Genomic DNA, 26,807 nt, shown 5'->3' on the forward strand with positions numbered 1-26,807 from the left:
TAAGAAAAGAAAAGTACCCACATATTTCGATAAATATAAAACCCTGTCTGAGAGCCAACACTTAATTCCTGAGAAACCAGGGCTCTAGTGTCATCCACTACTATTCAAAGAATTAAAGCTAATGGGCATTTTTTCAGGGTAAGCCAGGTCTGTGTAGCCCATACAGCATTGCTTCCAACGGAGGCATTTACTTTATCTTAAACATGACCAGTGGATACATTGGTTTTGTCATGTGCCAATCATCTAGAGCCAAAACAGGTGAAACAGACTGGTGAAGATTGATTTAAGTCATCATGTAGGATAAGTGCCTTGAAAATTGATGGTGTAGTTCCACAGAAACATTAACAGTTCTATACCAGCAAGTAGTAGTAAGCAATTCTGTTTTTCCCAAAGCCAAACTGTGTTAATCCAGGAACCAGGGATTATAAAGATGATGTTATTCACAATTACTTAATTAGTAATTACACCTTACAAATTTCTGCTTTCCATCCCATCATTCCCACATTCTGCTGGTATGGACAAAAGAGAGGAATGCTTTCAACATTTAATGCAACTGAAACTTCCATTGGGCCATTTCATACTCTTTATGCCACTGTGAAGACAAGCAAAAAAAAAACAAAACAAACAAACAAACAAACAAACAAACAAAAAAACAGAGAGAGAGTGTGTTTTAGCCTGATTTGATTGATTCTAGTTTTTAAGAAAAAAATAGGATCGCTATTGTACAATGGGAGCAGGGAGGAGAATAAACAGAACACCTTCTCATATTACCAAGTCTAGTGCTAAAAGTTAATCAAGGACTCTGGCAATCTATTCAGGCAGAACCACCAAAACCTTAGATCCCTCAGGAATGAAGGTTTGAGTGACCCCACTGGGTAAAGAATCCCAGCCAGCTGAGGTGCTAGCAGAGGGCAAAGCAAACAGAAATGGGTGGTGGAGGAAGAAAGTCATAAATACCAGCTACTGCCTCATGGCCAGTTGCAGAAACAAAGACTAATGCCTCTACCTATTTTTTTTCTTCCCTGTTGAGTCAGGGCTATTTTTACACAATTTAATGAAGTACCCTTTTCTTGGGGGAGGTTTGTTGGTAGTAATTAATGATGTAATGCACACCATCAGTGGCAGGATTCTGAAGTGGGGCTGTGCAAAACTGAATAGTGGACATCACCCTGAGATTCTGGGTTGGAGCCTGACTTGCCGTGGGTTTTCCTCCAAGGGGAGAGGAAGAAGCACGTCTTTTTTTTTTTTTTTTTTAAAGAAGCCTGCCTAAAGCTTGGCTTTGTATTTTTTCTTTCTTTTTTTTTTTTTTTTTAACGTTTATTTATTTTTGAGACAGAGAGAGACAGAGCATAAACGGGGGAGGGTCAGAGAGAGAGGGAGACACAGAATCTGAAACAGGCTCCAGGCTCTGAGCTGTCAGCACAGAGCCCGACGCGGGGCTCGAACTCACGGACCGCGAGATCATGACCTGAGCCGAAGTTGGACGCCCAACCGACTGAGCCACCCAGGCGCCCCGGAAGAAGCACGTCTTCAACTGCCCAGGAAACAGTGACATGATGTTAGGTGAAGACATTTTAAAATGTAATCATTAGCAGAAAGAAAACTAGACGTAGCCAAAGGGGCAAACTTGTAGTGAATTATTTGTCCTTTGTTGTCTATACAAACCCCTTCCTCCCGGAAGGAATCTTCACTGTGTGAGCCTTGATGAGAGGCACCACCATATCCTGCTACCAGGGCCAAAGAAAGCCAAGTATACCCCCTCCTATACCAGCAGCTATGATGGGGACATGTGCCTAGACTCAGCCACCAGGTTCTTTTTTTCCCAGATTTTGTACCCTCAATGAGGGACACAGAGATGAAGTTCATGGTACAGTGTTCAATGGCAGGGATGTGCAATGATAATGGGTGTAATGTCTGGACACTCTCAGCCAGGGGCAATGCCCTAATCGGAGCGTTTTAGAGGTGAGACTCTGCCTCCACTCCTACTTCCTGACCTCCTCTCATGTCCTACCTTATACATTTCCACAAAATTCCTTACCCTTAAATTAGACAGAGTTGTGTTCCATTGCTTGCAACCAAGAGCCAAGAGAGACAAACTGTTTCATGCTTGAGAAGAGACAGCCACTTTGTTAAGGCTGGCCCATCTGAAAGCAGGAAGGGAAGAATATATGGCTTTGTTAAAAGAGGCCCTTTCTGCCTGGAGCCAGGAACCAAATACGTCAGAAAGTCAGATAACATGGAGCCAAAATCTCTGCCCCAAACTAACATAAGTGAGAGAAAATGGAGAGGGGGAGCTTTGCAGGATTGATGACTGAGACCTGGAAAACTCAGACCCCATGTGTGCCCAAGCACCGACTCTAGTGCACTTTCTGTCTGACAAAGGTTCCAAATACCTATGCACAGGCTTTGTATGCAATTTCAGGAGTTCGTGGATCCCAGAAGACCTTCCCTGCCTTAGATGCCCCAAAACAAATAGAGTCATTCAACAGATAAAAAGTAATTAAGCACAGAGATGCTGCCACCAACGGAAACCCCAAATTAGATTATGACTAAGCTATCGATTAATTTTTGAAGACAGCACAGAATTGAATGTTACATTTAGCAGGCCAATAGAGGAAAAAAAGCTACAAAGTGAACTTTTGTGAGTCAAGGCAAAACTCAAAATCTGTATAAACTTTCCACATAAATATCTTCTCTTTACAATTTAACAACTATACATAAAACGGAGTTTTGCTGTAGAATGTAATACTTGCCTTAACTCCTCTTTATTTAGTCAATTTTAAAATATCCTCTTTCCTTTTACTATATCCAAATGAAGTTTTTGTCTTTTCCTCTTCCAGCATTTTTTGTTCCAAATGGACTAGTGCCCAGCATTGCTGAAGGGAGAATTTCTCCTCTGGAGTCAGTGGCTTCCATAGAGGCCAATAATTCAAGTTTCCTCTGTTAATCTAAATCTAGCACCGGAAATAAAGCTTTGGTCCTGGCCAGCTATCCTCTCTCAGCCAGATTCAGCTGAATTCATCTGAAGGTGCAGCAAGGCAGCAGGGTACTCAAATGCAATCTCTATTTCAGCATCCCTGGTGAGCCCCAGACTTCAGCCTTCTCCTGCTCTCCCTCTCTCAGTAACACGCTGGTACCATCAGACTGGTTCCCCCAAGTAAACATATGGAAGAGACCTCAATTCCCACCTCTCCTCTCGTTGCCAAGCCTCTCAAAGTTGTCCACGTCTGACCACCCCCTTGGCCAGACCCTTATCACATCACACAAGGACCCCAAGCAGTAGCCCCTCAAGCCCTTTGGAAGCTTGACTCACTCTGCCCCACCCCCCAACAGTATACCAGTGACTCCACAGTATACCAAAATGACTTTTCCAAAACAAATCATTTTCCTGTTTAAAATTATTCAATGACTACCCACTAACTTAGGAAGAAGCCCAAACATCCTAGCATCTCTGCAAGCCTGTACAGAACTTAGTTCTCTATAGCCAACTGACTTACTTTTTGACACTTCTTTCCTTGCAATTCCTTGTACCTGAGGCTTTGCCTGGACGAGGGGAGGAGACTGTGGCTTGAGTATCTTCCTCTCCATACACGTATTCCCTTAGCTAACTCTGCTCCTCCTTTTAGCCACACAGTTCAGATACTGCCTCTGCCAGAAGCCTCTCTGGTTGGCAAAACCTTAGCATGTGTATGCAGCTCTATAAAGGCCATCACCAAGTCGTAACTCCTATCAGTACATCCAAGGCAGTCGACTGTGTGCTTTTTGATGTCAGGCTCTTTATACCCCATAAGCAATAAATAGATTCTGAAGGAGTGAATGAATGATTTATAAATGTGGGTGCTTTTCTATTGCTATTTTCCCCTCCATAAGTAGACACACTGTATAGGCAATAAACTAGCCTTCAGTTTTTCTTTTTAGAGTCTCATTCCTGGACCCAAAGCCTTCAAGGTTTATTTCTATACAAAAAAAAAAAAAAAAAATCGAGAAGCCAGAAGTAATTCAGCAGACTGATGAAGAAAAAAATATTGTTGAATATAGAAGATATAACTACCACATTTTGTCAGTGATACTAAAGAAATAATAATTGGGGCGCCTGGGTGGGTGGCTCAGTTGGTTAAGCATCTGATTTCCACTCAGGTGATGATCTCGCGATCAAAATTTCAAGCCCCACATCGGGCTCTGTGCTGACAGCTCAGAGCCTAGAGCCTTCTTTGGATTCTGTGTCTCCCTCTCTTGGCCCCACCCCCATGCTCCTTCTGTCTCTCTCTGTCTCTCAAAAATAAATAAACATGAAAGAAAGAAAGAAAGAAAGAAAGAAAGAAAGAAAGAAAGAAAGAAAGAAAAGAAAGAAAGATCTATCATCTTTGAAAAGATTGGAGCTTGCCTGCCCCAGTGGCAGTTATGACATCTGCATATGTCCCATATATGACACAGACATCATAAATTTTATGACACAAACGCAGGTTATATGTAGTAAACTTTCTATGCAACCATTTAATGTACCTTTTTGCAGGAAAATTCCTTGTTTTTTTCTTGGTTTTCTGGAAACCTAAGTTCACATTTGTCAGCCCCTGGTTCCCCATATATTTTAACTTTGTGTTCTAATGCTGTATTTTTTAGTTTAAAATTGAAGCCTGAAATCAAATCTGTCTTCTCTGAAAATTCTTCTGTAATTCAGGTAGAAATGAAAAGTTGTGGTGGCTGTTAGGTAGCTGTAGCTGAGGTATGAGTAGGAAAATTATGGTGCAACACAAAACACTTGTGAATACATAACCAAATTCCATTTCACAAGATAGCTACGTTCACTGACAACCTTGATAACATTTCTTAGAATCAAGTATATTCATTAATGAATCTAATTTGAGAAAATAGTTTTTAGAGTTGTCAATTCTTCAGTATGCTTTAGCTTAAAGATGTGGAAGGGAAAGGTTATTAATCTTGCAGAGTTAATTCATTCTTACAGGTGGGAGAAGTTATAGGATGCAATAAGATGGCTGGAATTCTGGATTCATTTCATTTATTAGGAGATGGGATAAGAAGTTTAGAGTTCTCTTTTACAATTATTATAGAAATACCATAACAATAAAAACTCTACAACTACACATAATTTTTAAAATAATTATCTCTCCTCTACATTTTGTAAACTATGAAGAAAAAAGTGAACACTTTGAGTAACTGCAAGATTGTGTATCCATATGCCCCTTCTAAGTCATATGTTTCAATTTTGTAAAATTTTTAACAATTAAGAAAGACGTGTTCTTAGGAAAAGCATAGGGTGTTAATTGTTTTCCTTTAAAACAAAATATTAAATACAATATCGTGAAGGCTTTTTCACAGTCACATCTCATAGTTGGAACGTTGCATTAAAAAACAAAAAAGGTGTTTAAAAGTTCCATTTGTCTTTCAAAGTCCAGTAGTTACATGACTTTCCAAGAGTGTTAATATGAGTTAAGGGCAGGTCCCAAAAAGAAGTTTCCTAAATTATTTTTATTATCTATATTTTGTTTAAGACCAGAAGGAAAGTAATATTCCCCATGAGCCAATGAGCAGTGGTTAAAGTGTTTAATGGTAAATGGGGAATCCATTAGTCATTAATACTGGGGAGTCCTAAATTCTAATTTCTGCCTTATCTCTTTCTTATGATCCTATTATTCAAGCCTAGGAGGGGAGTTTGATCGAAAGAAGACTTTATGAGATTATTAAGCAGTAGTAAGCAGGATGTGAGGATGTACTGTGATTTCCCTAGTGCCCTACATTATAATTCCTTTATTATAATACCAGATTGGTGTCAAATGTGAGCATGCAGTTACATCTGATGTTCATACATTTTGATACCATTAGTGCATTAAAAGACACTGTGGTTTGCCCCATCTGGGGGAAGTTAATTCACACAGAAGTTTCATATTACAGATCTTCGGTTGATCACTCTTAAGGGACCCAGTGAGGGCTGGAGTTTTTATAAAAGATCTGAGCTGCCTGGAGTTGAACCTAAAAAGAATTTTCAAAGACTACTACCATATTTGGCCCTTTAAACAAACCCTTTTTAAAAGGAAAGACAATAATAATCATTCAGATTTCATCGTTCTGTCAAGCTTAACTGGAAAAAAACAAGTTGATCCTCTATCTCAGGTATTGTCTCCACAAAAGAGCGAGGGTGGTTAATCTCGTATAAAGTAATATTGTTGGATGGTTTCAAATTACCCCACTGAGTGACAAAAAATGGCATGCCAGTGAGAAGATACAAAGTCTTCAAGTGTTTGTCCTACATTAAAAATCTGGTGTTTAAATAATAAAAAAATTTTTACCAAAAAAAAATTTAAAAAAATAAATCCTTTACCCTTTCTTTGAGTATGTGACAAAGTTATACCATACCGTCCACTGGTGTTTTTGTTTTTGTTTTTGTTTTTTGAGAGGGAAAGTGCACACGAGCCAGGGAGAGGGGCAGAGAGAGAGGGAGAGAGAGAATCTTAAACGGGTTCCACGCTAGTGCAGAGCCAGGCTTGGGGCACGATCTCAGGAGCCTGAGATCATGACCTGAGCCAAAATCAAGAGTCGGACATTAGCTGACTGAGCCACCCAGGTGCCCCCATGTCTTGTACTCTTAATGAAGCACTAGAGAAAAACATACAGAGTCTATGATTTTTTATGTTGTACTGGTACATGCTATTCACTCTCAGATCTAAGGAAGGCTTCCACTATATTCTACTTTTAGTACTGCAACCACGGGGCATTAACTACCACTTCAACATTTTTCCTAATTACTCAGAATTGGAATATCAATTAAAAGGAATATTCATTCAGATTCCACCACTGTAGATCCATCTTAATACCTGGAGCAAACATTATTTCATTGACTAAATAGCTTCGGAGTGATGTGTAAAGAGCTACCCAAGGAACCCGCTGTAGGCAATATGGTACAGCAGAAGGATGATAGCTTGGCTTCAATTCCACTCCAGATCATGATCTCTTAGCTATGTCAGAAGAAAGGGTTATCACTAGGTGGTAGTCATTTTACCCTTCTAACCCATTCCTAATTCCCCAAAGCTAATTGTAAACTTTACTATTCACCACTATCCTTGAGCACATCATTCTTTTCCCACTCTGACTCTCAACACATGACAAAGTCCTTACTTAACTGAAAAAGAATGACTTTAAAAACTTTTTACTGGGGGTACCTGGGTGTCTCAGTCGGTTCAAGTTCCAACTTACTCTCAGGTTGTGATCTCATGGTTCATGAGTTTGAGCTCTGCATCAGGCTCGCTGCTGTCAGCTCAGAGCCCACTTCAGATCCCCTGTCCCCCTCTCTATGCCCCTGCCCGATGCGTGCGTGCACGCGCACACACACACACACACACACACACACACACACACACACACAGTGTCTCTCTCTCTCTCTCTCAAAAATGAATAAACATTTAAAAAATTTAAAAAAAACCTTTTTACTGGACATCCGATTGAATCTATAACTTTTCCCCATGCATCTCATAATAGGGTATATGTGTGCACAGAGGTAAGTAGCAGAATAATGGGTTCACATCTTCCTGAAATATTTTTTTTTACTCAAATATCTGGAAAAGAAAAGATTTGAATTACTGAACTTTTGAAAGCTGCAAAACACGTGCGAGTAATACCAACAAATTGTGGCTTTTCCATGATGGCCAGTCTTCTATTTCTTTCTGGTAGCCTCAGGAATAAAAACTTTTCATTAGTTGTATTTAATTGAATAATTTGGTTTAAAGTACTTTATATCATACTTTAATTTTAAATTACTATAGTAGATATAAATTTGTCACAAGTCAAAACCATATGAATGAGAAATGTAACTTCATTTTTCTCCAAGATATATATCCTCTGAGAGATATATATATATCCTCTGAAATGATCATCCCATGTAGCTCTCAATCCTGATAACTGGGCTTACTGATATCAACATGATTGGGAAGAACTCAGACCTGCCAAGTCCAGGCAGTGGCAGATGTACAGCATTCACCTTTACTATCAGGGCATACATTCAAAATAATTAATGACCAATAGGAGGCAGGCACCAAGAATCAAAATGGATGCTGACCACTAAAAAGCACCAGTGTGTACAAGCAGAATATTATCACTGGTTTTCCTAGCAAACAAGAGAGTCAGCATGATCATCCAAGTTCCAAGATTGCCAGACACACAGAGACCTCCAGCTGAGGTTTATTAATCATGGAACCACAGATATATGAGTAATAGGTAGTATAATTTCACTAGATCTATATAACCAAAAATATTCTAAAGACCAAATTGAGCTATCCATACTACATTCATGGCCTCTGAGTCAATTTCCCATACTTAGAGACCCTGGAATAAAATCAAAATCATACATGTTAAGGACGGATATTCTGTAGCACCATATTATGTTCTCTAGTCCTTTCTTCCAGCCTTCTGAATCAACATAAGGTAATGTGCGTTGTGAAAAACAAGACAGAGAACTACCTAAATCTTTTAGGCAGAACTGGATAAAGAGTTCTAGTTAACCTTAGTTTGACAAAGCCATAGTCACTGTGGTCTAAGAGTCAGAATGAGGCCAGTGGGATCAAGTGCCAAAATGGAGTACTTGCCAAGGCCTATGGAACAACAAACCTATCCGGTGACTACTTTCCAGCTTACTGGTATATACTTGGGTAGGCGTCTTTGGCCAATGGCAGAATCCCTATGCTAGTTCAGTGGCCACTGATATAAAGGCCATTATAGTACGAAGAACCAAATGCAAGACATTAGTGTTTCTCAACCCAGGGATTAATACTAATTTCTACAATACATGTAGAGCTTCAGGCATTTAATCCAACAGAGGTAGATTTCTCATTCATGTGACATCCCAGTCTGGGTGTTCCTTGCTGGCAGCACTCATCCACACAGTGGTTCAGAGATCCAGAATCTCTGCTTCTTAAATTACTGCCATCCCCTAGAGCACTGCTATCCTCTACATATACAGGGTATCAGGGAAGATTTAAAAAACTGCAAAAGAAGCCCAAAACTTTCTAAACGTCTTTGCCTGAAATGGTACCTTACAATTCCGTGAGGTAGAACACAGTCATATGGTCACACTTCACAAGAAAGGAAGCTGCTACAAATAGCCTAGAAATAACTCCAGAGAGAATAAAAGAATGATGAGTTTTGTGAATAGCCAGTAGTTTGCCACATGGAAGTATCTGAGAGATTTATGTCATCTCAAATACTTAAAAGACACCCTTACTTTTTCCTAAATCCCTATCTATAGATTCGCTAGCAATTCCCTTTGATTGGGTGATGGAGAATGAAAAACTAGTTTGGTTTTCAGATGGTGCTCCATGCTCCTCTCTAAATGTAATTCAGTCCTACTTATGTGTGGCCCTAAAAGACAGTGGAGAAAGACAGTCTCTCCGATTGATGGTATTTTGAATTACACCTTTCTTTATGTCCTCTTTAAAGAACTGAGAAGAGTTTCCATACTGAGTCATGGGCACAGATAATGGTTTGCCCAAATGAAACTCTCAGAATTGACCAAGGCTAATAATAGTTATGTCCCATGTGAAGGTTACCAGAAGGCCACCACTATTTAATACATGTTTAGAAAAAACAACAATGACAACAACACCAATACATATAAAGGGTTGTTAAGGGAGGACATAAACAGCTGGTAAGTAGCTGCAGAAACAAGGATGATAGATAATCCAGAGATTCCAGACTTGAAGATGAATGCCTTAAAATGGTTATCATTTGGTTAATCTACTCCACAGGGCTCAGAGTATATTCTGTTTGAGATAGATTGATTATGTCACCTGAGGGTATTTGAAAATTTTCATATATGGAGGAAAATAGGTGTGTATGTGTGTGTGTGTGTGATAGACTATTGATAGAATCTGGTGGATTTCTGTTGTTTCTCCTACACTAAGTACACTTTACTCATTTTCACAGTTAATAAAAAAACCTACTTTGAGAAACTGTTTTCCAAAGTAGTCACTAAAATGTAGGAATAACCCAGTCCGTGCCAATTAGATATCTCTCCTTGGAACTGGAATGTGAGGCAAAGACAGACAAGAATGAGGCAGAAAAGAGTGGCAGCACAAATAATAAAAGATAGCCCTGGGGCACCTGGGTGGCTCAGTTGTTCAAGCGTCCAACTCTTAATTTCAGCTCAGGTCATGATCCCAGGGTCATGGGATCAAGCCCCACATTGGGCTCTTTGCTGAGCATGAAGCCTGCTTATGATTCTTTCCCTCTCCTTAACTGCCTTTCTCCACTGCTCTTTCTATATATCTTTTAAAAGATAGCCCTGGATCTCTGGCTATTGTGACCCCCAGCAGCTCTCACTCTTACCCTTCCTGACTAGATGTTTCACACAGACTTTGGTGAAATGACTAATACAATAACTTTTTTCCCAATAAATTATCTGCTCTCACTTAGTGGTCAGAATTGAATTATTTTCTTGGAATTAGAAGCAACAGGAATAATCTTGTCAATCTATAGAAGTAGACTGGAATTTTTTTTTTATTAATTGTGCTCTTACAAATGGCCTTCTATGGAATCCAAACACATCTATTCCTTCTGTAATGACCTTAATGCATTTCAAAAAATAATGCTCTTAAGTGAAAATTTGTTAAATATGAATGCATCCGTACCAGTCTAATAACCCGACATTTTTCTCAGATAATACATCAAGTCAATAAGAAAAACATGTTAATAACAAATAATCAATTTGAAAGTGAATACTGTTTGCACATACAAAGAAATATAATGAAGTTTTATTATATTCTAAAAGGAGAAAGATTTATGATGGCTGGAGGAGGAATGAAGTATCATTCTTTGAAGGGTGGTAGAAAGTCAGGTGTTTGAATACCAGGCAGGCATTCAATATCAAAATCATATGGGCTTGACAATTCTCTTTCCCTTGAGACTTAAACTCTAAAATAACTACCTGATATGGAAGGCTTTGACATAAATAGAAAAGACTGGAGTCTTTGCCCAGAAAACTATGTGTTTTAAAGCATGAGAAAATAGTATACGTGCAAAAGAGGGAAAGGCAGTAAAGAGAATACAGGTTTATTCCTCTTGCTTGGCATCCACAGGCAAAGCAACACATCTGGGTTCATCCAAACTTAGCATGCATTTCAAATTTGTTCCGTGGAATATTCTTTGACTAGAAACTATTGTATAAAACAAATTTGTAAGTGTGCCTTTGCTTCAAACAAGAATGTTAAAAGTACAACTTTGTTTGGTATGCTTATTTAGTGGACTTTATGGTAAAAAATCATTGTACTGGGAAAAAAGGAGTCATTGTCTAAAAAGTGGTATAAATCATTAAGAGTTCCTGTGGTAAAAAAAAAAAATCTTTAAGGGAAAAGTGATACGTAAAATTAGACTGTATACAAAATCAATAAAAGCCAAACCAGGGAGGTGGTAGTGAGCTGTGACCCAGCTCCCACCTCTCAGTTACCATCCCAGGCAACCCAATTGCCACCACTCACCATATGAATTGCCCAACTTGCTGATTCTTGAAAATGCTATGAACTTTCAGGCCTTCAAGTTATTGTTTATATTCCTCACTTTTGCTAAATACCTTCACTTTTTTCCTCAGAGTTTAAGAAAACCCTACTCATTTTCAATTTCCTGCATATATGTCACCATCCCTAAGCCCCACCTAAAGCAAAAATAAATACTTTGTCATGTATATTCTCATAGAGTATGATTATACTTCCATTCTAGTATTTATCACATTTCATTATAATTAGTTGTTTATATGGCTAATTCCTTTGCAAGGTCTTCAGAGAAAAGAATTCTTCCTTATTTGTTTTTGTACGCCCTGTATCTAGCTCATCAAGAAGATGATCAACACAAACATGTTGAATTTTTGGTAATGGAACAAAGGAGAAGAGTTTTAAGAAATATTTGGTGGTTAGAGCAGATGAATAGAATTGAAAGTCCAGGTGGTGCTAAAGCTCATGTTTTAGGACTGCTCTCTACCCAAACATGTAATTATTAAGTACAAAAGAGAAAAACTAAAAAGATAGCCATGTCCAAAAAAGATAAAAGAACAACAACAAAAGAAACTCAATGTGCTAAATGGAGCTGAAGGCACAAGTCTCCTAGGCTTCAGACGGTCAGCAGAGAGATGACTAGTTTAGATCATGCATAGTATCATTACCAGTAAGCTCTCTGCATGAGGAGAGAGACCTAAGCCTGAAACATTCATTCACTGCTGCTGAGAATATAAACCGGAACAGTGACACTGAAAATAATAAAATGCTGACACTTGTGACCCAACTATTTAATTTCTGGGTATACATGCTACAAAACCTTGCCCAGAGATTTGTCCCAGGCAAATACCTGTTCTGGAGCACGACTTTTGGGCTCAAATCCTGGCTTTATTACCTTCAGTTATGGAACCATGGACAATTACTTCAACTCTTTGCCTAGGTTTCCTTGTCTCAAAAAAATGGCAATAATAAACATACCCATGTCTTCAGGATTATTGTGAGGATAAAAATGTGCTAAACATTTGTGTAGCTCTTAGCATAAAGCCTGGCGTGTATTTTAGCCATTGTCATTATTATGGCAGCTGTAATTCTGTGAAAAACAAGGCACCAGGCCCAAAACTGAACAGTTTATACTAAGCCCCACATCACCAAACTGACTTAATCATAGCTTTGGCTCTTCCAGAAATGATAATCTTAAATCAATCAGCAATCACCTGATCAGCTCCAGCTGGGTAATCTGCCTGACAGACCCCTGCCACCCCCTAAAGAAAAGTAACCATGCAATAACCAACCTGGTTTTTCCGCCTCCTAAAGCCTCCTTGTTTCTGCTCCTTTCTGCCTGTAAGTTTTGGATCCTTAACATCTCCTCAGAGGTCCTTTCTACCTGTTAGATTGGATACCACCCGATTCCAATTGATTTTTGCTCATATGAACTCCTACAAATTTTAATGCATCTCAGTTTTTCTTTTAATAACTCCCGCTTCAGAAGGGGAGCTGAAGGACACCCCCAATGACCTCCAGCAGCAAAGAGCAACCAGATGAACATACCTGATGTGCCTTGGAGCTAGCTGTTTTCTCACCACCTCTGGAGGCCGGGGGAGAGTCGCCCTCAGATCCTGGCTTTGCAGATTTTGCCTTAGGAGATTTCAGACTTTATTTGGACATTTCTTTTTGCTGCATTGAGTCTGAAAACTGGCAGGAGTCCAACTGGGTCTGACTTGAAAACCTGATCGAATCCTGGGAGGCGCTGGGTCCATCTTGGAAACCGGTCCGGATTCGGGGAGGCCCTGGGTCCACTTTGGAAACCGGACCGGATCCAGGGAGGTGCTGGGTCCAACTTGGAAACTGGACTGAATCCGGGGAAGCACTGATTCCCGTCCGGAAACCAGACCGGATCCGTGGAGGCGCTGGGTTTCATTTGGAAACCGGACCGGATCCGGGAGGCGCTGGGTCCCTTTCGGAAACCGGCCCGGATCCTGGGGAGGCCCTGGGTCCCTTTTGGAATCCGGACCGGATCCGGGGAGTCGCTGGTTCCCATCCGGAAACCGGACCAAATCCAGGGAGGCACACTGGGTCCCGTCCGGAAACCGGACCGGATCAGGGGAGGCGCTGGGTACCGCTTAAACTGGAGCGGGTGCAGTGTGACGCATCGGGCGAATAAAATCTGGTTTTCAGACTGAAGAAGTAGGTTGTGGCCACCGTGGAGAACTATTCCCACAGACAAGCTCATCCACTTACAAGGCGCCCTGGGAAAACAGGTCTCTGCCAACCACTAACTGTAAGAGGTAGAGGAAGATGTATTTTTCCTCCTCTGCAGTTTCCAAGCACCAGGATGGGATCCACCGGGACACCCTGCTGACCGCAAAGACTGCTTGCCAGGATCCTGGGAAAACTGGCAGAAACCAGCACAGGGTGAGGATTCTTATCAAAGCGATGCTTACAGACCTGCACCTGTGAGACCTGGTGCAGAAAGGATGGTAGGCTCTCACATTGTCCCTTCCCTGCAGAGTGGCAGGCAACAACACTTGGAAGGATTGGGTCTTTGCCCTGTGATTCGTGGATTCGCGTTCGGGTACCATTCGTGGTTGGTTCTCTCTCTCCCAGGGATGGCTGTGGCCTTCTTACTGGTCTCATTGCCTGTCCTGAGAACGTGACTTGCTTTCTGCCTGACTGGATCATGCAGATTTTTTGTGTGTGCAGGCAGCTCAACCCTCTCAGTGGGGGCCCCCCAAAACGTGGAGGCACAGAAATGGACCTTGCTCCCTATCTGCAGCCTGACAGAGATGGGGTCATGCTCCATTCGTGAGTAGGGTCCTACCAGCTGTTGCCAGATCTCAGAGCTGTTGTCTCAGTTTTTATTTTGGTTCTCCTTGGGAGTGACTCTGGGTCTGGGGAAGGGAGTATCTTTTGCACCTCTTTAAGGATGCCTCTTGAGTCCATGGGATTATTCAATACGACCAGGAATTTTTACTTTTGTGTTGGGTGAAACCTAACAGGACACTCAAAAGATTTATTTTTTTAATTTTTTTTTTTTTTAATATTTATTTTTGAGAGACAGAGCATGAGTAGGGGAGGGGGAGAGAGAAAGGGAGACATGGAATTCGCAGCAGGTTCCAGGCTATGAGCTGTCAGCACAGAGCTGACCCCGGGCTGTAACTCACCCAACTGTAAGATCATGACCTGAGCTGAAGTTGGAGGCTTAACCGACTGAGCCACCCAGGTGCCCCATGAATTTTTTTTTTAATAGCTCTAAGGTCAGTAGTTAGCCGAATTGAAAGCTGATATTCAAAGTCTTATTTATTTTTAAATATTTGTTTATTTTTGAGAGAGAGAAAGTGTGTGTGTGTGTGTATGAGCAGGGGAAGGGCAGAGAGAGAGGGAGAGAAGGAGACAGAGGATCCGAAGCAGGATCCTTGTGTCAGCACAGAGCCAGATGTGGGGCTCAAACTCTTGAACCACGAGATCATGACCTGAGCTGAATTCAGATGCTTAACTGAGCCACATAGGCTCCCCAGGAGTCTGATAGGGACTTTTAAAAGGCCTTCTCTTCTACTAAGCTAAAATGAAACTATGTACCTAAAGGGAAAGAAAAATATTCTGAAGCCCTTGTGGAAGGATTTACTCAAACATTCCAAAGACACAAACTCTAAATGTAGAACATAAGAATCTTTATTTCCATCTTAATTAAAGATCTCTGTATGTTGATGTAAAGGATAATACATGTATATGTATATGTATGTGTGTGTGCATAATGGATATAAAAATGTTGCATGTTTGTTGAAAAGTAAGCTTGGGAAAATAATTTCAAGTGTGGCTAAGAGTGGAATGGATTTATATACATTTTATTAAAATGAGGTTTTTATTAAATGTTTGTTTTGAGAGAGAGGTTTTCCACAAACCTCACAAGTGGGGGAGGGGCAGAGAGAGAGAGAGAGAGAGAGAGAGAATCCCAAGCAGGCTCCGTGCACTGTCAGCACAGAGTCTGACTTGGGGCTCAAACCCAGGAACCATGAGATATTGACCTGAGTAGAAATCAAGAGTTGAACGCTTAACCAACTGAGCCACCAAGACGCTCCTAAAAGATGAGTTTAAACACCAAAAGTATACAGGTACAAAGTTAGGATTTGGTTTTAACTCTGTAAAAAGGACCAAGTGTTCTTTGTTATTGGTCTGCTCTTAAGAAATTACAAACAGAGCTTTTGTTTGTTTTTTTACCTTTTAAGTTACCAGCCTAGGACAGCAAACATTTTGTGTCTTACCAAAATAATTTGCTATGCATCATGTTGTCGTTATCAAGTCTTTGATTACTGAAGAAAACCTAGTCTTCCCAATATTAAAAGAGCTAAGTTTTCTTTACAGCTATATAACCTTCTCTATTTGCCTTTAACATCTTATATTGTCCCTTTGGTTAAATAGGTAATCAAGTATTATTCCATAATGATCTGTGATCCTATTTAATCAAGTATTCAAACCCTTTGACATTTTGTCAAAATTAAATTCTAAATGAATTCTTTGTCCCACAAACTAACTGAAATTTCCCAGTATCCCTGGAAAATCTCAAAGAATTTGACTCTCACCTTGAAAAACTAATTAGGCCTATTTGGTTTGCTAAGTTACATGGGAAGCATTGTCAAATAAGACGATAAATGTTCTTGGGTTGTGTGTGGATGTATGGTACTAACGTAGGTATTCCATAAATTGAAGTTCCCAGAAATTTCTCAGTACTTTCATTGTCCAATTATATGCTACAGAAATAATTGCATTTCCTTATCAAATAAACTCTCATCAGATCTTTTGCCATCAGCATTTTAAGTCTTTTGTCATTTATAGTTACTGTCCTATTCTGATGATTTTTGGTAAACGTGAGAATCATGGGAAGCACCCTCCCAGTACTCTTGACCGCTGACCCTCCTGCCAAATCACAAGGTGTCAGTACCGGAATGCACATCATACAACCGAGCAAGGCTCCACCTGACGTCTGGTCCTGTGCAAACATGGAGAACTCCAAATAAAATTGACAAGAGAGGTAGCAACATCCAGATAGACCACTTCCTCCCAAGAAGGCAGAGCAGATCAAGAACACTTTTCTCTATTCCTCCTTTGCTCTCTGACAATTCTTTTCCTCATTGATCCTCCAGGAGGATCTTTAGGATTCTTTTGTTGACCTTTTTCCTTGCTCTGGTCTGGAAAGAATACTACTGTTGTCATATCTCTTAGGCAAGGGGGGCAGTCAACCCTCCGAAGGATTGTGGTATGTGCCACAATGCTGGTGATCCTGTAGTTCTACCCATCACACACTTCTCCCGGATTTCCAATGCCTCAATTTCTCTGGAACAAACTCAGCTTGCTCTCTCTCATGTCAGGCTCCCTAACCCTGGGTGTCTGTTTCCATATCTCTGGGAACAGCCTCAACCTTGGGAACCTTACACCTAGGCTCTACACAAAGAAAGGACACAAGGCAATGGTAACCAGAATAAAACTTCCTGTATGGTCTGCAGACCCTTCCTTATATTTTACTGGCTTTCATAGCTGTCATGTTTCCAGTCCCAATCCACTTACTCAAATCCAAAGTACCAGGAGACCTTCTTAATTCAAAATTTTCTTCTTTTGGCAAATCCCTAGTCCTCTGGATAAAAGTAAGCACAAATGAGGCTATGATCAGGAACATCTCAACTCTGAAAGATATTGCAGACTCTGCTGCTGAAGCAACAGCTGCCTGATGAAAGTCCCTTAACCCTCTGGCCAAAGTTGTTCTTGAGAATAGGATAGTCCTTGGTTATCTTTTAGCTGAACGAGGAGGTGTTTGCAGTATGGTCAACACCATGTGCTGCACTTGGATGGAACCTTCTGGAGAAGTTGAGACTCAGCTACTTCTGAGTCTACTGATCCTACTCAGATAGGATCACTGAACAAGTCACTCGCTTTAAGAAAGAGACTCCTTCAGGGGCACCTGGGTGGCCTAGTCAATTAAGCTTCCGACTTCAGCTCAGATCACTATCTCACAGCTCATGGGTTTGAGCCCTGTGTTGGGTTTTGTGCTGATAGCTCAGAGCCTGGAGCCTGCTTCTGATTCTGTGTCTCCCACTCTCTGCCCCTCCACAGCTCACGCTCTGTCTCTCTCTCTCTCAAACATTAAAAAAAATTTTTTAATAAAATAAAAAAAGAAAGAAAGTGACTCCTTCAATGGGCCCTTTCTTTGACATATTTGATTCTGATTAGTTTGGGTTTGGGGGTCCATGGCTCCAAATTGACCCTGGGAATTGGGAATTAGCCTGTTTATCCTAATTGCAGCAGTCTCCCTGGCACACTGTTTTCTCAAAAGCTTTAAATGCATGTTCGCAGCTGCTAACTATGAAGCAAATGATCTCCCTAAGAGTAGAATGTCAGAAAAGCAGCAAAGAACTTAAAGAATGTGAACCTGACCCTGTGACCTGTGAATGCTGCAGAGAGATTCAGCAAAAAAACTGCAAGAACTCTATAGCAGTAGGTGAGAGTAGGACTTCTCTCTTAAAAAAATTTTTTTATCACATCAGGTTGAGAGTGTGATCAAAAGATGGAATTCTTAAAAACAAGACAACAGTCCCAAAATGAAGTCGCTCATGCTAAGCCCCATGTCACCAAACTGACATTTAACTTAATTATCGTTTTGGCGCTTCCAAAAATGGAATCTTAAACCAGTCAATCAGGAATCACCCGATGGGCACTGCTTCCGTAATCTGCCTGATAGACCTCTGTGGTCCTCTGAAGGAAAGTCACCATGGAATAAGCACCCTGCTTTTTACCTCTTCTAACTTCCTGGTTTGTGTTCCCTTCTGCCTATAAAAGTCTGATTTGGGATACTGCCTCATTTAAATTGATTTTTGCTCAAATAAACTCTTAAAAATGCTAATACATCTCAGTTTATCTTTGAACAGTTCCAACAACAACAACAACAACAACAACAAAACCCAGTTAGTTGTAAATTCTACCACCAAGAGAATAAAGTGTTCTCTAGTAAAAAACCAGAAGGAACCACTGCAGTTCAAAGTGTACTTGGTACATTTGCACATATCTATACGGATAAATCTTAGAAACATAATGTTTAAAAATAAAACAAATGTATGAATAGTATATTCAGCTTGTAATTTATATAAAGTTTAAAAATACAAAGTAGTGGTATCATACATATGCATGCACTTGTGTATACATGGTAAAAGTTTAAAAATTTGAATGGAAAGGCCACAGACCAAATCATGATAAAAATTACCTATGAAAAGACAAGCAAGAGAATGAGATTATGAAGAAATCTCATTATGAGAAAAAGGATTTCAATGTTTTAGTATTTTTATTTATTTAAAAAAATATTGAACAAAACCAAAAGAAAGGAAGGAATTGTGTGCAGGGCCAATCTGTTTCCTTCTTCCCTTATATCTATAGAAAGTACATCTCTATATTAAAGTGGCACTGTCTAAAAATATGGCTTTTATTATTTATGTTTTCTAAAATTTTTAACGTTTATTTATTTTTGAGAGAGAGAGAGCATGAGCAGGGGAAGGGCAGAGAGAGAGGGAGACACAGAATCCAAACCAAGGTCTAGACTTGAGCTGTTAGCACAGAGCCTGGTGCAGGGCTCGAACTCATGAACCCCGAGATCATGACCCGAGCCAAAGTTCGACACTTAACCGACTGAGCCACACAGGCACCCCTATTCTATGTATTCTAATAAACGAAATAAAATACCATTATTACTTTTTTTTTATTTTTTAGAGAAAGAGAGCATGAGTTGGGGAGAGGGGCAGAGAGAGAGAGAGAGAGAGAGAGAGAATCCTAAGAAGGCTCCTCACTGAGTGCACAGCCTGACATGGTACTCAATCCCATAACCCTGGGATCATGACCTGAGCTGATATTAAGAGTTGGATGCTCAAACGACTGAACCACCCAGGTGCTCCAGTAAAATATTATCTTAATAGAAGTTACATTTCATGTTCAATTTATTTCTAAGAATTTCTGAATGTTTGATTTTATTTTAAGAATTTTGAAGTAGATTATGTCTTCAAAAGCCAAAATACCTAAAGTAAAGAAATCAAATGTGGCCTAAAATGGTATCATGCTAGAATTGCTTGACATGTAATATTTCAAAAGTGAGACACATTGATAAATAGTCTCAACAGACTGCCTTCAATGGGACAACTCCTGTCCCACATAAAGTGGTAAGATCTTGTGTTAAGATCTTCTGGAAGTCACACAAATTTCTTAAACAGCTTTGTGTTGATAGGAGTTCAGGACCAGAGCTCTACCTCGAGGCAAAAGTGATTGAACCACTTTTGCCCACTAATATGACATGAACTATGGGCCAGAGAACACTGCATACTGTTTCTCATGCTATTCTCCCCTTAGGGAAATAGCAGTTATTTTGTACTTTCCCCCATGTGTTATAGAATAGCCATGTTTGTCCTTTAATCCCAGGCTGCCAGAATATGAAAATTAGAGTAAGAATTGATTGAGAGGAACACACCTCATTTAACTTTAGGATTTCTCCTTTTGGATAAGAGGTGAATACATGTTTTATATTATTAAGTTTTGAGAATTCCTTGTATATTTTGGATAAAAGTTGCTTATTAAATACGCATTTTGCAAATGTTTTCAGTCCATAGCTTTCCTTTTCATTCTGTTAACAGTGTTTCTTTTGATCAGATCAGAATGTTTTCACCTTAGTGAACCCCACATTATGTTGTGGATTGTGCTTTTTAAAAAACTCATCACCAAACACAAAGTCAGCTGGATATTATTCTACACTGTCTTCTACTTTTGCAGCTTACATGTAGGTCTGTGATCTATTTTGAGTTCACATATGTGAAATGTGTAAAGATCTATCTGTAGATATTTTTATGTTTATTTATTTTTGAGAGAGAAGGAGAGAGCTTGAGAGGTGGAGGGGCGGAGAGAAGGAGACAGAGAATTGAAGCAGTCTCCAGGCTCCAAGCTGTCAGCACAGAGCCCGACACAGGGCTCAAACCAACCAACCATGAGATCATGACCTGAGCTTAAGTTGGATGCTTAAGCCACTGAGCCTCCCAGGTGCCCCTAGATTTTTTTTATGTGGATAGTCAAGTGTTCTACATCACTGTTGAAAGACTATCTTTGCTCCTTTGTCAAAGATCAGTTGAATACATTTCTGGGACTCTATCAATGGGCTCTCTATTCTATTCTATTTACATATTTGACATTTCTGTCTCCAATACTACAGGCACTGTTTTGATTACTGTAGTTTTTGTAGTAAGTCTTGAAGTTTAGTGAGACCCCTAAAGTTAATCCACTTTTAGAATTGTGTAGACTATTCTGGATCTCTTGCATTTCTAGATAAACCTTAGAATCATTTTGTCAGTATGCCTGAAATAACTTGCTGGTGTTTTGACAATTACATTTTTGAAGCTATGGATGAAGTTGGGGAAAATGTGTATCTTGACAATATTTAGTCTCCCAATCCATGAACACATAACTCTCCATTTTCTTTGGTTTTTCCCATCAGAATTTTGTAGATTAATACATAGACTTTTGTACATATTTCTTAGATGGATTTATACTTGGACTTTTTTTCTCTTTCTTTCTTTCTTTCTTTCTTTCTTTCTTAGTAGTAATGAAATGGTATTGTGGATTTCATATCAACTTCCAATTGTTCATTGCTGGTGTATAGGAAAGCAATTTACTTTTTTTATATTCACCTTGCATTCTGCAACCCTACTATAATTGCTTATTCGTTTCAGGACTTTTTCTTGATTCTTTGGAATTTTCCAGATAGATAATTCTATCATCTGTGAACAAAGACAGTTTTAAATCTTCCTTTATAATATGCATGCCCTTTGTTTTATCTTCTTATTTCAGTACATTATTGAACTGGAGTGGTGAGAGGGGACATCCTGTGTTTTCCTCACTCAGAAGGGGAAAGCATCAAGTTTCTCACCATTTAATCATGATATTAGCTATAGTTTTTTCTAGGTCTTCTTTATCAAGTTGAGAAAATTTTCCTGCCCTCCTAGTTTGCTGAAGTTGTTATGATGAATGGGTGGTGGATTTTGTCAAATGGGCTTTCTTGATCAATTGATATTATCATATGATATTTCTTCTTTAGACTGTTGATGTGATGGATTGTGTTAATTGACTTTTAAATGTTGAACCACCCTTAACACACCTGGAATTAATCTCACTTGGTCATAGTGTATAATTTTTTTATATAAATACTTTGATCCAATTTGGCAATATGTTTTTGAGCATTTTTGCACTTATGTTCACGGGAGATATTGGTCTGAATTTTCCTTTCTTATAATGTTTTTGGTTCGGATGTTAGGTTAATACTGACCTCATAAAATGAGTTTGGAAGTAATATCTGTGCTCCAACTCTCTGGAACAGATTGTAGACAACTGGTATCATTTATTTATTGCACATTTGTTAGAATTCACCATTGAACCCATCTGGACTTTGTTCTTTCTGTTTTGGAAGGTTATTAATTATTGATTCAATTTCTTTAATATATATAAGCCTGTTCACATTACCTATTTCTCCTTGTGTGACTTCTTATAGTTAGTGTCTTTTAAGGAATCGGTCCATTTTATGTAAGTTTTCAAATTTGTGGCATAGAATTATTCATGATATATTTTCATTATCTTTTTATTGTCCATAGAATGAGAAGAGTTGACCCCTAGCATTTAAATATTACTAAGCTTGTCTTCTCTCTTTTTTCTTGGTTAGCTTAGGTAGAGGTTCATTTATTTTATTGATCTTTTCAAAGAACCAGCTTTTGGTTTCATTGGTTTTTCTCTATTGATTTTGTTTTCAATTTCATTGATTTCTATTCTAATTTTCATTATTTTTTTCTTCTTCTTGTCTTACGTTTAAGTTGCTCTTTTTTTCCTCTAGTTTCCTAAGGTGGAAGCATAATTATAGATTTTACATATTCCTTCTTTTCTAGTGTATATATTCACTGCTGTGAATTTCTCTCTACAGACTGCTTTTACTCTATTACACACATTTTGATAAATTACATTTTCTTTTTTATTTAGTTAAAAGTCTTTTACAATTTCTCTTGAAAGTTCTTCAACTTGTGTTATTTAGAAACATGTCTAATCTCCAAACACGTTGAGATTTATCAACTAACTTTTTTTATTAATTTCGAATTCTATTGTAGTCTGAAAACAAACTTGGAGTGGTTTCTATTCTTTAAACTTGTTAAGGTTATGATTTCTTGTCTGTAAAATGGTCTGTTTGGATGAATGTTCCATGTAAGTTTGAGAAAAGTGTATATTGTGGTATTGTTGAGAGATGTGTTCTATAACTGCCAGTTAGATCCAGTGACTTGATGGTGCTCTTCAGTTCAACTATATCCTTACTGATTTCCTAGTTGCTGGAAAGGAAGGGAGTGCAGAAACCTCCAATGGTAATGTGTACTTATCTATATTTCCTTGTAGTCCTATCCGTTTTTGCCCTGCTAATGTGATGGTAAGACACAGGAAATGGAAGTGTCCTATAACCTTATGATTAAATCTTATCCTTTGAATGGGCCTAAGTCCGTAGGCCAGATGCTCAGAAATGTTTCGTAGTTTGTTTGTTTGTTTTTTCCTCCTGTCAGATAAGACAGGATAAAGGAAGTTGGGTTGGCTAATTGCCCTTCCCCAGGTCAGATAAGGGTCTGATAAAGTTCTTTCCCATGGACAGTGGGCCTTTGCTATGGGAAACACTATGGGCATATTTCAGAATGGCTGCTTTCCTCTCCTCTTGTTGGGGACATGATAGGGTATGTTGGGTGTGGTGGGGGATCTGCAATTTGAGAACATGGTGGGATTCCTGGAAGTAAAACCCACAAAATTAGGGGGATCCTCCCCCCCACCAATGACTGGGTCCTCATAAGTTTCCATCTCAGGCTAGGTTCACACTCATCATCCACCAGTTCATCAAAATGTTCCATGTAATTTTGAGGAAAATGTGTATTATGCTGTTGTTGGGTGAAATATTCTATAAATGTCAATTAGATCAAGATGAATTGCTACAGAAGTGTTCTTGCCAGTTTATAGCTCCATGGGCTTCTGCTCCAGGTGGTATAAACATGACTGTGATTTTCCATATTCACCTTGTCTCTCCAGATTTCACAGTGACAGCTTTCCCTGTGATCTCAGTTTTCTTATGGGTCCAAGGAAAGTCATTGGTTTTCAATTTGCACAGCACTTGTTTTCTTTAAAGATAGGGTGGGACACCTGGGTGTCTCAGTGGGTTGAGCATCTGACTCGATTTCAGCTCAGATCATGATCTCAGGGTCGTGGGATTGAGCCCTGAGTCAGTCTCCACACTGAACATGGAGCCTGTTTAAGATTCTTCGTCTCTCTCCCTCTGCCCCTCCCCCTCTCCCCTCTGTTCGCGTGCTTTCTCTCTCTCTCTCTCTCTCAAAAACAAACAAAAATGATGGGAGTATGTACTCCCACGCTCTTTAAATGTCAGAGCTGAAATCCCTGCCTCTTTTATTTTTAAAATCCAAGTCAACTACATTGAAGTGAACTCACTTGTGACTCAGTCAGATTAGGAGGATTATTTTATATTTTCTGTGTGTACAAGGGGATTGTTCCAATAATAGGGTAAAACCTGAGGCCTTGAGTCCCTCAGTCAGGAGATCCTGGTAAAGCTGTTGCTTTTTTAGGCTGTATAGGTAAGAGAAGTTAGTGACTAAGAAAATATAGGACAGTGTTTGGGGATACCATGGGTGGGTCCAAGCAGATACTTCACAGAAGATCTCATGAGATCCGAATAAAAGTAGTGCATTTATGAAGGCATGAAAATGAATTGTTATCCTCCAAAGACAATGATCTCTCAAGAAATATACTTTATTTCCCTTGAGGAGATGAAAAGTGATCAAAACTACTGAGTCTCCCCTGCCTCCTCCTGTGGTAAGAACTTCCCCAGGGGAAACCAACACCTTGGGAAAGAGGTTAAATGGGCCTCTTTGCCTGTGAGTAGCTATCCTTAATGTCAGCCTCCTGTCCTGTCCAGCTTCTCCTTGATCCTCATAATGAGGAAAGAGACAGTGAGAGAACCCCAGGCTCACTAATATTTCTCTATGAACTTTCTGGGAAGGAAAATGAACAACCTGGGGAGACATATAGAAGAGGAGCTAGACCAGGTGAGAGAACCCACTGTGACCTGCCTCATATTTTAGATCAGAACCCAAACTGTGCTGTCTACGATTCCCCACCCCCTGCAGCTTCTCTTCCAGACCCCGGGTTTATAGATAAACTCACTCCTCCTCATGGAGGAAGAGACTTTTCTAACAGAAAAGAGCAATCTCCAGGGACTCGGGCAGCATCTGCAAAATGAGAACCAGATGGGTGAGTGTCATTTAGTCTCAAGACAGAATAACAAATAGTATCTATCATACTGGATCTACTGAACCTCAAAAATTGTCAATTATGCTGACAGGAAGAAACACAAGGGAAGAAAAGTACTGCAAAGTTTTCCGAAAATTAAAATGCCCAGGTACCCAATGTGTTTTGTGCGGTAAATATAAGGTAACACATGTTCTTGATTTTTAGATGTAACACCAAATTTAAAAACAAGGCATCTGGGTGGCTCACTCAGTTTAGCATCGGACTCTTGGATTCGACCTGGGTCATGATCTTGCAGTTCATGGGTTCGAGCCTCGTGTCAGGCTTTGTGCTGACAGCATGGAGCCTGCTGGGATTCTCTCTCTCTCACTCTCTTTGCCCCTCCCCTGCTCACGCTGTGTCTGTTTCTCTCAAACAAATAAACTAAAAAAAAAAAAACAAAAAAACAAAAAAAACAGCTTCTACTGAAAAAAAAGTAATAAAGAACTCCTACCACATTAAACACACATATGTATTGTTGTAGAATGCCTCCTGGCATTAAAAATGTTAAAATGTTTACATTTGAGTGCCTTATATTTGTAGAAACACAGTATTTTATTGTCTCTATCAAGTTACATCATTCTAAGATAAAACACAATAATGAGGGTCTTAACTTTTTTGATGTAAGTGAAACAACTTAATGAAACTGATAAATATTTATACAAATGAAACTTTGACTTAGCCATTGCCCTAATATTCATAATGCATTTAAAAGTTCTCTGAAAATAAGTTACAACCTTGCACATCAAAGATACTTCTAGAAATGAGCTTATTATGAGCTTATTGAACACTAACTGCTACTATGGCAGTAAGTGTAAAGGCTACTGCTACTACAAGAATAAAACTAGTAACATTACCTGGTAAGTCAGTCCCAGGCACATACTTGAAAAATTAGTCTTCAGACAAAGATATATGAAGTCTTCATGGTTCATGAGAGTAAGGAAGGATGTTTGTAGATTATACATGTGTGCCTACATTGATTTATTGCTTCATAAAGCATTTGACACATATATAACAGGAGAATCAATTCTTATTTAGATCAGTTTTTAACATACCATCAAATAATTTGGCAAAAACACAGAGACATCTGTACAGATGATGAAAAATAAATGGCAGGAGGAAACACGGGAGTAGTGGAATGACTGTTGCTCAAGTATGTTCAAAGAGTCACTGTGTTTCACAGACAAGCCCTGGGAGGTTAAAATGTAGAGTCATTGGAAATAGTTGTAAATAAAGATAAAGTGTCCATATATTCAGATACAGTCTCTATGTTGTAGAATTTTCAGAGTGTAGTTTAATGACGTGAGCAGGAAAACCAGACTTCACAGTCAAGTCTCTACAGAGCCCCTTACTTTGCTGTCCATCTCTGTGTAAGGTGAAATGCCTCCCTCCTTTAAACAGAGACAGTGAATATGCAAGAGTGCTGTTAATCTGCAGGAGGATGGTAGGTGGATAAGTTCTTTGTAGATCCAGGAAGGGGAAGCCAGTCTTCCCAGTAATGAGACACATTTCCCTGAACTGAAATGCAGTTCCAGAAAGCATTCCATTCTCCTGCCTATTTCTGGCTGCCTATTTCTGGCTGCCTATTTCTGGCTGGGTAAGCACCATAGGCCTCTAGGTCTGCTCAACTCCCCTGTCTCCATATGGTGGAACAGGAAACAAAAGAAGGAGCAATCCAAAGAAAGGGAGGAGCTCCTGGGTGGCTCAGTTGGTTAAGTGTCTGACTCTTGGTTTCAGCTCAGGTCATGATCTCATGGTTTCGTGAGTTTAAGCCCCATGTCAGGCCAAGTGCAGAGCCTGCTGGGGATTCTATGTCTCCTCGCTCTCTGCCCCTCTCCCACTCACACTGTCTCTGTCTCTCTCAAAATAAATAAAAATAAACTTTAAAAAAAGAAAGGAAGGAAGGAAGGAGGCTTTCTGCTTCTGGAGAAGAAT

The 26,807-nt window shown here is 39.5% G+C and overlaps 1 pseudogene; it reads right to left on the reverse strand.

Annotated features, from left to right (window-relative positions):
• The window catches only part of LOC109250807 (5'-nucleotidase domain-containing protein 2-like), a 39,491-nt pseudogene extending 25,772 nt beyond the window's left edge, over nucleotides 1-13,719 (reverse strand).
• Nucleotides 13,720-26,807: the final 13,088 nt, after the last annotated feature.

This window comes from Panthera pardus, unplaced genomic scaffold, assembly GCF_024362965.1.
Source record: "Panthera pardus isolate Hobbes unplaced genomic scaffold, ASM2436296v1 HiC_scaffold_2, whole genome shotgun sequence".
NCBI classification, from domain to species: domain Eukaryota; kingdom Metazoa; phylum Chordata; class Mammalia; order Carnivora; family Felidae; genus Panthera; species Panthera pardus.